The sequence below is a fragment of the Rattus norvegicus genome, chromosome 16 (genome assembly GCF_021556685.1).
Source record: "Rattus norvegicus strain SHRSP/BbbUtx chromosome 16, alternate assembly SHRSP_T2T, whole genome shotgun sequence".
Classification (NCBI taxonomy): Eukaryota; Metazoa; Chordata; class Mammalia; order Rodentia; family Muridae; genus Rattus; species Rattus norvegicus.
In genome coordinates this window covers 63,566,859-63,581,543 of record NC_141549.1, presented here as the reverse complement: position 1 = coordinate 63,581,543, position 14,685 = coordinate 63,566,859, and the positions used below count along the sequence as shown (strand labels likewise).

General features: G+C 40.6%; 2 protein-coding genes across 2 annotated transcripts in view; both read right to left on the bottom strand.

Moving 5' to 3' along the window:
* Positions 1-14,685, bottom strand: part of Erich1 (glutamate-rich 1) — a gene marked incomplete at its 5' end in the record, with an annotated part of 52,793,804 nt that overhangs the window by 20,082,820 nt on the left and 32,696,299 nt on the right.
* The window catches only part of Dlc1 (DLC1 Rho GTPase activating protein), a 379,420-nt gene that overhangs the window by 176,990 nt on the left and 187,745 nt on the right, over positions 1-14,685 (bottom strand).

Sequence of the window (14,685 nt, the reverse complement as noted above, 5' to 3'; positions counted from 1 at the left end):
AGCAAGTGTTTTCCAAAGTTAGGACACACTTTTAAAAAATATTTCACTTTTTCTATAAAACACATCATTTTACTTTTACTCAGATTGGGTGGTGTTTATGAGAAGAGGGATCTTCATTTAATGAATTGTTTCTACCATATTGGTCTGTGGGCCTGTCTGTGGGGGCATTTTTCTATCTACTAATTGATGGAGGAGGGTCTAGTCCACTGTGACAAGGTCCATCCCTGGGGTTCCCCAGTTGAATAAGCATGTAAGCTGACTAAGTTAGAGAAAGCCAGCCAATAAGCAGTGTCCCTTCACTTCCTGCTCCAGGGTCCGCATGAGCTCTCGTCTTAACTTGTTAGGTGATTGAGTAGAACCTGTAAGTGAGATAAATCCTACCTTCCCCACGTTGTTTTCAGCCAGTCTTTTACCACAGCAATAAAAAGCAAATTAACACAACAATAGAGCAAATATGTCCTAATAATGGTAACAAAGGGTTTGGAGGGATAAACACTGTATGATGTATTGATTTACAATGTTTAAGGGACGCCAAAGGTACTGATTTCTAAGTGGGGGAGATCTAGAGAGGGTTCAAAGTCTAGGCAAATATGGAATTTTAGAGGCAGTAAACAGACAAGTTTATGAAACATAAAGGCTAGACACTGAGGTGGAGCGTGTGGGGTGTAGAGAGGTGAGCATCCTGTATAAGAGATGAAGGACATAGGTCCGTGGAGTATGCGCATAGATGAGTAGCTGGGGCTAGAGTCTGTGCAAATGCATCTTCAATGAGGTAAGATCTCCAGAACAAAGAGTAAAGCCAAAGAGGAAGCAACGACCCAAAGACCAAGGCCATGCAACTTACTTAAGACATAGGACTGGGGCTGGGGATTTAGCTCAGTGGTAGAGCTCTTACCTAGGAAGCGCAAGGCCCTGGATTCGGTCCCCAGCTCCGGGAAAAAAAAAGAACCAAAAAAAAAAAAAAAAAAAAAAAAAGACATAGGACTAGCAGTCATTTTCTTAATGATACAGGATGACAGTAAGTACTAGGAAACAATATGCAACCTAATTTTACATGCTTCTCGACATTGAATAATACGTGAAATAGGTGAAATCAAAACCTCGAATCGGGGATTAAACAGGAATAATGAACCAATTAAAACAGACGCCAGAGCACTGTGCCTCAGGGAATTCTAAAACAGTATCCCACAGGGCTAATCAGATATTTCTGCTTATTGGCATTTATATCCTTTATGTAGGACCAGACCCTGAGAGAAATAAAAGGGAAATTCAACAACAACAATGACAAACCCAACCCCTCCCCCCAAACCCAACCAAACAACAACAACGACAATAACAACAACACCTCCCCAAAACTAGTATGAGGAAGTCTCCTGCATGCCTTCCTCTGGAAAACAACAAAACAAGACAAAACAAACCCTGACACCGCCGCAGGGGTTAAATAGTTTCACTAAAGAAAATAGTGAAGTAGCTGAAGTCATGGGAAATGGGGAAGAAAGAGCAAGGGACTGAAACCCCGGCCCAGATGGAGCAAAGAGTTTCCAGATGTGCACCTTCGTCTGTGGCTCAGCGTACCAGCGTGCCTTACTCGGGTTCTATGGGGAACGAATGCAAGAAGCATTTCTTGCTCTTCTCTGCCTGTAATCGAACTAAACCCACTTCGCTGAAATTTCATATGTCGTTTCCTGCAAGGAAGTGTCTTTCATTCCATAATTGGAATCGGAATCTCAGGGAGCTGGAGTCTGTTCTAGACCGGAATGCTTTCCCGAGGCCTGGCGCTGCGCACATAGTTGTCTATACGCCTCGTTTGCAAGGACACTTCGAAGGTGTCCGTCCCGACTCTCTCGTAGTCTGTAATGCTTGAAGTGCGCATGTCAGTGAGGATGGGGCTGTGTTTAATTTTTTTTTTGTTGCCGTGGACATTCTAGAAAAACAGCTTGAGATTAGTTGTAGAACGGTAAGTCCTAGCTCAGAATCAGATTCGAAAAGTCACGCTGAGATGGCCCCCTTCTCCCTACCTATTTATTTATGGGATAAGGTTTCATACAGCCACAGCTTGGCTTGTATTCACTGTGTGGTCAAGGATAACCTTGGACTTCTGGGTGTCCTGCTCCCATCTTTTGAGTGTTGCTGGGCTAATAGTCTTGTGGCTCCACAAACATTCCTATGTTTGATCCCTAGGGCTTTATGCATGCTCAGCAAACATGAATAGTACCAACATGTCTCCATCCCCAGCTCCAGCCACCTCTACTTTTTAAAGGGCCTAAACTTGGTACACACTGATATTATAAAACCATGGGAACTTTATCTCAATGTTAGGTTGGCTCCTTGACCCACTGAAGTCACAGAATAAGAAAACTCTTATATCTGCTGGGGCACCTGGGCAATTCTCTTTCACAAACCAAGGGAAGCTCCCTGTTTGTTTACCATTTCAACCGGAAGGGAGCCTCAAGAAGCCTTAGAAATCGTTAACAAGAAGTAAATCCAAGCTGGACTGGGGAGATGGCACAATTGGTAAAATGCTTGCCAGGCAAACAAGAAGCTCTGAGTTGTAGCCCAGCACTTGAACAAAAGCTGGGTGTGGTGGCCCGGCCATGTGGAGACAGGCTAATCCTAGGGTTAGCCAGTTTAGCAAAAGCTGAGAGACTTTGTCTCAAAAATAAAAATGTTGAGAGCATCGGCTACATGTATGTTTGTACATACATGATCATGCACATACACACACACACACACACACACACACACATTCTCCATGCTACAGACACACCCTCCCACAGTCACAGTTGGTGGTGGCCCATGCCTGGGCCAGCACATCTTTCTGAGGAATAAAAAGATCCTGCTTTAGAAAAAAAATCTACATGTTGAAATCCCAACTCAACAGAGAGAGAGAGAGAGAGAGAGAGAGAGAGAGAGAGAGAGAGAGAGAGAGAGAGAAAGAGAGAGAGAGAGAGGGAAACATTACAGAAGTGCTCCTGCATAAGTCTATTCTTTCATTAAAGGACAAATTACATAGAATATGTCTAAAAAATTCAGAGTTTCTCTAGAATATTTTTGTACTTATATGTCTGTACTAAGTATCGCATTCATATTTTTGACTCATAGTCTTCTTTGATAAACACATTTAATTATATTATTTATATTCCTCCATCTTGTGAGGTTACAATGTTAGGTACTATTGATTAGTATCTAGATATTTAATTTTAATGAGAAAACATGAATGCATAGTGTACTGAAAATGTAAAATTACTGAGAGCAAGGCACGATAATGAAATTACAAGGCAGATTTAAAACGGTTTCCTTGGATACAATTAAAAAGTTTTAAAAGACATAGAGAAAGAGAAACACTTTACTGCAGAAGAGGTAAAAGAAAACGCCAGATCTTATAAACAGGTATGGTGCTACTGACTTGGTTAAATGTTACTGAAAGAAGATGAAATGGAAAGGTATTCTTGGGGCTGAAATAAAATTTTGATGCAGAAATATGATTTTTTGTCCCCTAAAAGGCCGTATCTTCGTGAAACCTTATGATTTTATCAAGCATTCACTCTATCCTCAGATGTTGCTAGATCTTGTGGGATGAAATAGATAAACAGGAAAATAGAACCTGTTTTTTTATTGTGCCTAATAAAGACACATTCTGTGACCCAAAGCATATTCATTATGGTTCATATTTAGATTGGAAATACAGCTATTAGGAATAGGAAGTGATGTAAAATCTCAGGGAGAGATAAACATCAGAACTCTCAGAGACAAACCGTAATTGACTAGTTGGAGAAATTTGGGACGGATGTCTAAGCACCCAGTTGTAAGGAATCCATTTGTATTATATATAACAAAGAGAGCCAAGCAGGAAACAATCCAGAACAGTTCCGCTGGTGTGACAGTTGCTTCCCAAGAACTGGAGCTGACAGCTAGGGACAAACAGTCCATATTTCAGATGTTCCAAGTACTGTGATGCGATCTTGCTGTCTGTTCTCTTCTATCTGAATGTGAACCATTCCCAATCACCATATTTAAAGTGTGCACACTAGACCCTGTTTGCTACTGAATAGCTTATGTCTAGGAAAAAAAGCAAGGTATATAGGGGATTTTATACTATCTACTGTTTCAAACATCCATTGGAGGCCATGTGTTACATTTTCTATGGATAAAAGACTACTATATATACTCACAATAAAATATTTGGACAAGAGACTATTATACTCACAATGAAATATTCAGCACCTATAAGAAGTTAGCAATCCATGACAAGCATTGGAGGGGTATAAATGTATATTACTCGGTGCCCCATGCCACCATGTCCTTTGTTTTGCCTTTACTGGAGGAATATCACACTTTGAACTGTGCTCCCCACTCAATATAGCTGTGCGCCCCGCTCAGTGTCCCTGTCAACTTTAGACTGTCGTGAAAAAGAAGCTCCTTTATTACCTCAGAGGTTTCCCATGATAATTTGAAGGCTGTCGTATGCAAGAATAGGGCAAACAAAATGTTCAAGCAAGATCACAACCTATGTAGGATGTGGGATGTAAACAGTTGGTCTGGGGAAGGTCTGCGTGCTACAGCTGTAACATTCCCAACACTGTGAAATTAATTTGGGCGTGGGTTATGATAGGAGAATTCACAGTGTGTGTACGGCACCAGTAAGTCTTTGGAGGGACAGGGAAGAGAATTTCTAGGAGGGGAAAGCATAGTAGCGAAGATCAGATGAAGATTCAGGGGGGAAAAAGTGTGAAGTTGTTACCATGGCAATAGCATGTTAGAAGAGGAAGGTCAGAAAGGAAGGGTAAGGCCAGATTCTGGAAAAATGGATTCATCACCTGAGCAGTCTTGGCATTTAAGCATTCAGCTGTGGCATTTAAGCCACAGTTTGACTCTGGGTTCCTTAGGGACCTCACTGAGCCTTGCCTCCTCCTTCCCTCTGATGTAGGATACAGGCAGGTAGGTACCTCTCCAGCAGGGAAGCTAGAGCATTAGGTGAATGTTTACTTGCCAAGCATCTACCAAAGTGCAAGCTGTTATTGAACCCATCCTATCATGTATGGACACATACCACCTCAAGCTCCTGCTAGGCTTCTGGTCCCAAAAGTACAGAAAAAAAGTGTCCTTTCAGGAAATCACAGGACAGTGGGAAAAATGCTTGATAGATACACCCAGACAAAGCAAAGACTTAAATTATAGGAACACGAAAGAAGTCATGAGCTGTGCTGTTACCCCTCACGTACCCTTTTCTTAAATCCACAGGAAAGAATAAAGTTATCCTTTCTATTAAGGGGAATATTACAACATGAGGTTTGGGAGTCATTGGAATGTGTTTTCTATGGAAGCCCATGGTTGGGAAATTTTGAAAGCAAACACGTTACCCTGCTGTGACAGCTGAATGAGGCTCCTTAGCGCCCATTCTGGTTACACAGCTCTCATAGAACGCTATCTTTTCTACCTGGCTACATTAATTAGGACAAAGTAGCGTCCCTTATCCAGGATCCATTCTTCCTCTGATTAATTTTCTAGACAGTCTGCATGCAATAGCAAGAGGAACACAAGCTTTTAATTGGGCACCAGCTAAATCATTTTTGTTTAAAATGACAACTCATGATTTTCCTCTTAGATAGACCATATGCCAAAGTCCTGTCTTGACTCTTCAACACAAATGGTCATTAGCTCGGTGAAGAGATGTTGATTTCAAATTCTTACCAACAGAAAAACAAATCAAAGTTATTTAGCCAATAGGTGTTAAACAAGGGAAGAATACATAGGTCATTTCACTTCCAAAAGGTCAAGGTCATGGGCTGGTGGACCTGGACGTATACAAATATGACCTGAGTAAGCCAGGAGGAGCAAGCCAGGAGGAGCAAGCCAGGAGGAGAAAGCCAGGACGAGTAAGCCAATAAGCATTATTCCTTCATGACCTCTCCTGCTTCCACCAGGTTCCTACCTTGAGTTCCTGCCTTGGCTTTCTGTAGTGAACTGTATCTTGGAAAGTATAAGCCAAATAAACCCTTTTCTTCTTTCCAAGTTGCTTTCCCCCTATCTCCCCACCCCTAGCACCTAGCACCAGAAAGCAAAATAAGTGTGGTGGTTTGAATAGGTTTGGGCCCCATAGACTCTTGGGTTTGAATGTTTGGCCCATGGGGAGCACTGTTATTAGGAGGTATGGCCTTGATGAAGGAAGTGTGTCACTGTAGGGCAGACTTTGAGGTTTCCTGTGCTGAAGCTCACCCAGCATGGAAGACAGTCTCCTGTTGCCTGCAGATCAAGATGTAGAACTCTCAGGTCCTTTTCCAGCACCATGCCTGCCTGGACTCTGCAATGCTCTCTGCCCTGATGATAATGAACTGAACCTCTGAACCTGTAAGCCAGCCCCACTTAAATATTTTCTTTTATAAGAGATGCCTTGGTCATGTTGTCTCTCACAGTAATGGGAACCCTTACAGAGACAGTAAGACGCTGATTGGAACACTGAAGTACAAAACTCTGCCCATGTTGATAGTTCTCAGTCGTCTCTTCATACATCAATAGCCAGTCCTTCCCAGAAGAGAAGTACAATGTCCACAGGACTTTTTCAGAAAAGAAATATTAACTTAGTCAAGTATCATGAAAAGTCCTGCTCATCAATATACTGGCAGTTAACCCACTTGCCACAGGATTCTCTTGGTCTGCCAAATAACCAGATTGTTCCAGAAAGTATTCTTAATGCACTTGCTCTGTGCAGTCATTCTGAATGTCACAGATGAAATGGGAGGCACAACTTTTCATCACTGTGACAATGCCCATAAAGGCAAGAATTGGGGGAGAACTGATTGTGATCCACGCTTTTAGAGACTACATTCCAAGGTCAACTGTGTCTATTGCTTTGACCCAGGGATGAGATAGAACCTCAGGATGGTGGAAGCTTGTGGTTGAGACTGGCTCAGATCATGGCATTTAGGAGAAAGAGGAGACAAGAAGTGGCCAGGGTAAGGAATACCCATCAGTGCTGGGACTCCAGGGACAGACTTCTTAACCAGGACCCTGAATTCTACAGTTCTAGTACCTTCCAATACTCTCTTAAAACGTTGAATGTGTTAATGGATTAAACCATTGGTTAGGTCACAGCCCTCATGGTCTACTCATTTCTACAAACCCCTCATAGATACATAGGGTCCTGCGCTGCTACATCTGACAAGATGATACAGTCATCTCTCAGTCCAATTAAGTTTGAAATTATTGTGGAAGGAGCTTTATTTATTTTATAAATTCATAGACAGATATACATCTTAGGAAACACTGAATACGGAAAGAAGAATATAACCAAGTAGGACCTTTAGCTCTGAAGACCTGGGGAGAATATTTCCATGCAGGATACAGCAGATGAAGAAGACAGAATTTAATAGAAAATACTGATCAGTATTGATTGAAATGTAATGGAGAAAAAGAGATATAATAAATTTATTTTACTTAATTAGCAATACAGTAAAAATAGAAAACTAAGAAAGATTTAGAAACCATATTTAAAAATATCCTGTAGTCAAGAATTTGGCATTTAAGAATAAAACACACACACACACACACACACACACACACACACACACATTAAAGATATATTAAAGGAATTCCTAATACCTGGAAGCTAATGTGTTTCTTCTCAATAGCCCACTCAAACATAGCCAACTTTTCATGGATGAATTTACATTAAGTTTCAGAGAAACTGTGAGGTTATGTGTGGGCATACCCTAAATTCTTTCCTCATAAAAAAAGCAGGCAAGTAGAGACCATAAAACTTACAAAAAATGCAGTAAGTGAGTATTTATATGCTATTTGTATAAAACTAGTTTAAGTCATTTTTCTGAGAGTGAAAGTGGATAGGGAATTTGGAATGTTGGCCAGAGCTGAGCCCAGCCAGATAGAGACAATTTTTAGATACTATGGAGACCCAGCAAGCAGCTAGGGGTCTTTGCAATCACAGGAAGAACTTCACTTAGAACTAGAAGATTCTACTGTGGGCTTTGACGGCCTCACAGAGATTTAAGCAATTGCAGATTTTAAATGTAGTTTCCATTTGTTCATGTGTTTAGTAAACATCAAACACTTAGAATAACGCCAGGCGCTGGGATACCCTGAACTGAATGAAGCAAAATTCTGTCTTCAAGATGCTTATAGTTTATTTGGTACAAGGGACAGAAATTCAATGAACATGATTGGAGACAGGAAACAGTGAAGTTTTGCAAAGAATTCTGAATTTGGGCAGCCCTTTATTTTTTATTTCAATCAAAGCTTGAGATTCTCACACTGATAACTGTTAACAACTATCTCTGATAATCAGACCAGGAAAAGGGCAAGTGTCTTTTTATTTTAGGTTTACTCTTTTTTTTTTTGTCTTTTAAAAATATTTTCATCTGCATTTCCCTTTTTACTGATCAAAGGCTGCCAAGGAAATTAATAGCAAATGGCACTCAGTCTGGGTTTTTTTCTTTACTGTGTTTACAAAAGTCCAATGGAATTGAACCAATGGAAACTTGGGTTTTCCTTCTCACCCCTTTGTCACCAAGCAGTATTTGTTTGTTAATTTTCTGCTTTGCTCACCACAACACTACATTTTTCAGGAGAGCATGCTCCTCTCTACTGTTTTGAAATATAGCTTTCACAAGAGCTCCAGACTGAATTATTCTTTATCTTGATTTTTAGCATTTTCATAGCCAACCAAATAACCTCAAGGCAGGAGAACAAACATTTTAAGAGAAACAACCAAGGACTCCAGCCAAAGTTAGATTCAAAGTCATTTTCCTCAATGGTACTCTCTACTCATTCCTGTGGGGTAGATCTCCACCTACCACCATTAATGAATTACTTGGCTGAGGTATTTGGCAGTTATGGAGAAAAGTAGGGACAAAGGAGGAAGGAGAGAGAAAGTTAAACACCAATTTTAGAAGAGTGTTAATTCTGCCCCTGATATTGAATTGGAAGCCTTTTTGTGATTACAGTCGCTTGGTTAAATAGGTTTCCAAATCACCTACAAGAAAGCCAGTTTTTCTAGTTTCATGGGACACCAAGGGCATTGTTGACGAAGACAGGCTCAAGGCCTGGAGAAGAGGATCACTAAGCAAGATAAGGAACTGCAGCGGAAAGCACACAGGCTGTTCCTAGGAGTAGAGGCCAAGGGCTCACTCTGCCTCAATAATGATTCATTAAGGAGGTGCTAGCACTGTCCCAGCAGACTGAGGATAGCGCCCTAACCACAATGGCCAACCACAGTGGGCACAGACGACCATGCACACTGACAGAAGGTGTTTTGAGATTGAATTTTAGCATGGGACACTTACTGTAGTACTCTTCACATGTAGCCTGAGAGTTCATTTTAGTGACTAATTGCATCTCTTTTTTAAGCTACATCGTGCTTCTGTACTAACGAACCTTCTAACTCACCAGTGTAAATGAATTTCTCCTCCACTGGATTTAATGTAAATATTTTTATTCATAATGAAGAAAACCAAACTTTATCTCTTCCCCCCACCCCAATCCGATATCTTTCAGTTTCTAACTCACTTCTTTTTTTTTTCTTTTTGCTTTTTTCCTATTTTCGGAGCTGGGGACTGAACCCAGGGCCTTGCGCTTGCTAGGCAAGCACTCTATCACTGAGCTAAATCCCCAACCCCTTCTAACTCACTTCTTATTGACCATTACTCTTTCATTAATTAATTAACTAATTAATTAATTAATTATTAATTTTTAACAAGAAAATGTTTATACCTCACATCAAGGCAGAAGGTGAAAGATAAAAAATTAAAGGCATTCCCTGAATGTTGTGACTCTAGTTGGATCTACCAATGGAAAAAAAATCAACCACCCAACCATCCATTCAATCAAAGGCACACAGAGAAAATAATAATACATATATTTATATCTATATCTATCTATCTATCTCTATATCTATCTATATCTATCTATCTATCTCTATATCTATCTATATCTATCTATCTATCTCTATCTCTATCTCTGTCTATATCAATAATCAATGAAGTTCCTGGTGGGAAACAAGTGTCTCATTAGGTGCAACTGCATGGAGTTTAATTAGAGAACATTATAAAAGCCATAGCGAGGGTCTGGAGAGATGCTCACTGGTTAAGAGCTGGGCTGCTCTTGCAAAGGACTCGAGTTTGGTGGGCTTTGCGGGGTAGCTCAAAATTGTCTGTCATTCCAGCTCCAGGGGATCCAAACCCCGGCCTCTGAAGACATCTGCACGCATGTGCCCATACCCCAAAAACACAGACACACATAAACATATAATTAAAATAAATCTATAAAAGCAGGGCAACCAGTTCTGCACGGTGTTGAGGAGTTCCAATGAAAAGTAAAGTCTCCAGGAAGAGGGATGGGAGAGAGAGTTCGGGCTGAGGAGAAGTGACAGGACCTCATGCAATAACAGGGCAGGCAGAAACAGCTGGGTACCCTGTGAGTCAGGTTTCTGAGTAGGCAGGATTCAGTAACAGCACCAGACCGGGTATACAGAGTGATTATGAAAACATAAGCAAAGAGGAAATATGTATTCCGCGAGGACTAATCTTTGTAGATATTGAATTGTAGATATAGATATTCATAAGAGGATTTTAGTCTCAAGGAGAAAATAATGTCTAGAACGAGGTTAAAATGTGGCCAACTGGACCCGAACTACAATGAACAACACATGTCTGACTTGGCTCAGATTTGTGGAGGAAACGATCTCTCTTCCACCAGGGCAGCGACTTAGCTGTCAGGCGGTGTCGCGAGGGCGCACACGCAGACAGCAGTAACATAACTAGTCTCTGTGAGGCCCAACGCACAGTGGTTATGTGCACGACTAATTGTCATGAGAACGAGCTATGCTTTTAGAACTCACTGTGCACTGGGCTTCCCTGCTTACTCGAGCATGGCGGTTTCTTTATTTACCCTGGTGAATGAGAAGAACGAGGAACTAACTTGCTGAAGGCGGCACTGACAGGGAGCAAATGTACTACAGAAGATACCCGGGGCTCAAGGCGCTGTCTGTGGTTTTCTTTTCTGTCAGTTTTGTTTGTTTGTTTGTTTGTTTGTTTTTGTGGGGGTGGGAAGTGTCTTGATTTTTTTTTTTTTTTTGAAGAAAGGCCTTAACTATGTATGTCAGGTTGGACTTGAACTTATGGTCCCAAACCTTGCTGGGGTTGTAACGCACCATCTTGCCTGGCCCACTAGGCCCATTCTCTAGGGGAACACATTTGGCGACTAATAAAAATAATGAAAATGTCATTGATTGAGAAAAACAAAATATTGCTTATCCTCGTGTTTTTTGAGTCTAATTCTTTTATGAGTGAACTGATTGGTCCTAAGAATATTTATTTCAGTCCTAAGAATACACGTCCTGACATAGGTTATGCTAAGCGGTTTTAGTACGATTCTTTTCCTAGGAAGTTTTGAACAAGGTGTTAAAGACATGCTCTGTTGGGAAGAGCAGGATGCTTGCTTGCAGAAGTTACTCTCTAAACAGAGTCTGAGTTCCTGAAAGAAGACTGTTATCATAATCAAGTTTTCATAACGCCCTCATAGGACGCCTAGAAGACGTAGGTGATCAGTAAGTACTTGTGGGATGGGTGCACAGAATGTTTCCAGTGTTCCTCATGGAGGGTTGGTCCTCGGGAGGTAGGAGAGCAGTAGATAAATTGTTGCAAAGCCCAGCAGCACCGATGGGAATGGAGGATGGCTAAGACCACCTCGAACAACCCAAGGTTGTGTAAGAGCGAGGGTGGCAGGCACCACAAATGATTTTGTTTAGACACTCAGAAGCCCTGCTGCAGGAGGTTTCAGTTGGCTTGGATGAGGGGGTCACACAAGTTAAAGATAGACCACCATAGTAAACAATAGGCTGCCTTCATTTAGCAAGAAAAAAGAAAGGGAAAGAAAAAAAGGCAGCCCTTAGGGTGGATAGGAAGTTTTAATCCTGTTAAAGAACTCAATTACCCAGGAAGACTGGGTAAGCCTTCTGGCTTTATTGTAGCGCTTCTCTTCAGTGGGAACTTAATACTAGAGGGTCGTAGAGTTGAGAACAAATAAAGTCCCATTCATAGACTAAACACTCAGGATGTTTTCCACAGAATACATCTTAGATACAGAATAGCTTAGAAGGGAAGAGTTAGATACCGACACTCTTTCACAACTTTTGAAGTAAATAACATTCTCCTTTGGAACATTTGATCTGATAACCATTATTCACAGATTATTCAAATACAAGGAATTACCTTGACAGGTGAACCCACTAACTTTTAAACACTTAATCACCTTCTTACATTTGTATTTCCCCCCCCCCCCCCAAAAAATGTATTTCCTCATAAGCACAACACTTTGTCCAGGAATCTATAAAGTAAAATTTAGGAATCTATCACAGACATATAAATGTTTTAATGTAGATAAGAATGAATTCAACGTGAATCATGAAGTATGTGATATGGGATACCATGTGCCTGAGGCTGGGCAAGGTTATATATCTCAGCTGGTTCAATTCTTCAGCAAGATCTCATGAAGACTCATGAACGGAGTCTATCAACTTCTTTCCTCTGTCTGTTTTTAATTTATAGTGTGTGTGTGTGTGTGTGTGTGTGTGTGTGTGTTCCTTCATGTGTAGAGATCAAAACACAACTTATGTCCTTCCCCCATGTGGGTCCGGGGGAGATTGACCTCAGGTCACTGGGCTTGGTGGCAATGCCTTTCCTGGCTGAGACCACCTGCCTATCCTTTACTTCTTTAACTGGGACAGGATCTTTCTTCAATCTTCAGAAATTGTTCTGTAGCCTAGACTTTTCTTGAACTCACAGCTGTCCTCCTGCATCAGCTTTTCAGCTAATTACAGGATTATGCCACCATGCCTATCATATATATATGTGATATATACATATGTATATGAATATGATGTATATGTATAAATGTATATGCATATATATGAGTATATGTATATGTATAGGTATATGTATATGTGATAGGGTTTTGCTAAGTAGCCCGGGACTGCACTGGATCTGTGAACCTCTAACCTACGCCTTTCAACTTCTGACATTCAGTCTATCAACTTTGAAACTTTTGCCTCCTTAATATTAAATGCAAATATTAGGAAATGTGGCAGTTCCTTTCTCTGGAAGAGGAGGAGAGTGTGTCAGAGAACAGGAAACAGGGGATGCATGCTGCTTATGCTGTGCTGAGTTCAGAGTTGGAACAGCGTTTTTGAAATATCCCAGAAATGACACCATGAAGCACTCCTCCATGTCCAAGTGACAGCATTTAAGCAAAAGAGGGAGGAGTTTGTACCTCGCTACTCTGTTTCCTCAGACAAGTCAATTCCTTCCCTTCTTTCTCTCCCCACCAGTCAACCGTTTACACCGGAATGTTTTCCTTGGGAGAAGGAAAGGATTTGCTGTTATTCTGGAATAAGAGGACAGCATTGCTGTTATACATCTTGATTGAATTACAGCTAGTCTAGAGAATTACAAAGAATGTCACAATCCCAGACAAATAGGGGCCTAAGTTGCTTTGTTGTTAAAATCGATATGCACACATCAAACCATTTAGTTCTTGTTTAACTAGACAGCCCAGCAAAATCTGTGTGAAGACATCCTGTGGCTTAACAACTTACTTTAAAGTCACCCGATGCCAGTAGTTGTAATCTGTATGACCAGAGACCATTTGTCACAGAACTTGATTGTTGTTTCATACAACCTTGAGTCCCCTTTAATCATCTCTTCCTATTCTGAGGGGCTCTTGATATTATTAGATTGAAGAAGTCAGACACCGACTAAACACAATAGGGAAGTTCAGCTCATAGAGTTAAGAGCTAAGATCTTTGTGTGACAACTTCCTAGCTATAAAAACAAGATTCTGGTAAGAAAAGATGGACACCCCCTATTTGTCTATGAAGAAGATAGCAAGATGGCTCTCACCCCCAAACTTATGTTACAAGTTATATTCCAGAACCCATATAGTAGAAAGGGAAAACGTACTCCCATAAACTGTTCTCTGACTCCCATACCCATGCCATGGTATATACACTTCTTTCCCCCAACGAATACCTAAATAAATGAGTAAATAAAAACTCATTCCCCAGAAGTCCTAAACTCAATAAAAAACTTGAAGTCAATCTTTCTTTTGGCTTGATGCAACTTGCCTCCACTCTCTTGCTTTTAAACATCATGTGTCTATGAACTAAATGACATCACATGTCTGTAAACAAAGCAAGATGCATCAAGCTGGTGGTGCACATTCTAACTGGTTTTACTTTTCTTTTTGTCTTTATTTTCTTAAGGTTGAATGCAGAAACAATATTGAGAAAGGCCAAAAGGTTTTAAAGCACACAATTCTACCAATTCCAGACTAATTTCTCTTATTTTTCATGACCCTTATCAATTCTTTCCCATTTTCCACAATACTGTGGGATACTTACAAGCATCCCAGAAAAGCAGCACCATTTTTCTCCATCAGCTACATTGCTTCCTAACTACATTCAATCATGCCCTACCCATTTTATCCCTCAGGAACATCTATTTCTGACTACTGAACAAGGTACTCAATATTAAAAAAGAAATCTTAATAAGTACCAAAAATCAAATTTCAAAGACCACACCTCATCACATTGGTCAGCGTCAATTCCCCTTCCCCCAAGAGAAAAAAAATGTAATTGAAACTAATTGTAAGACTACAAGAAGGCCTTTAAAACAATAC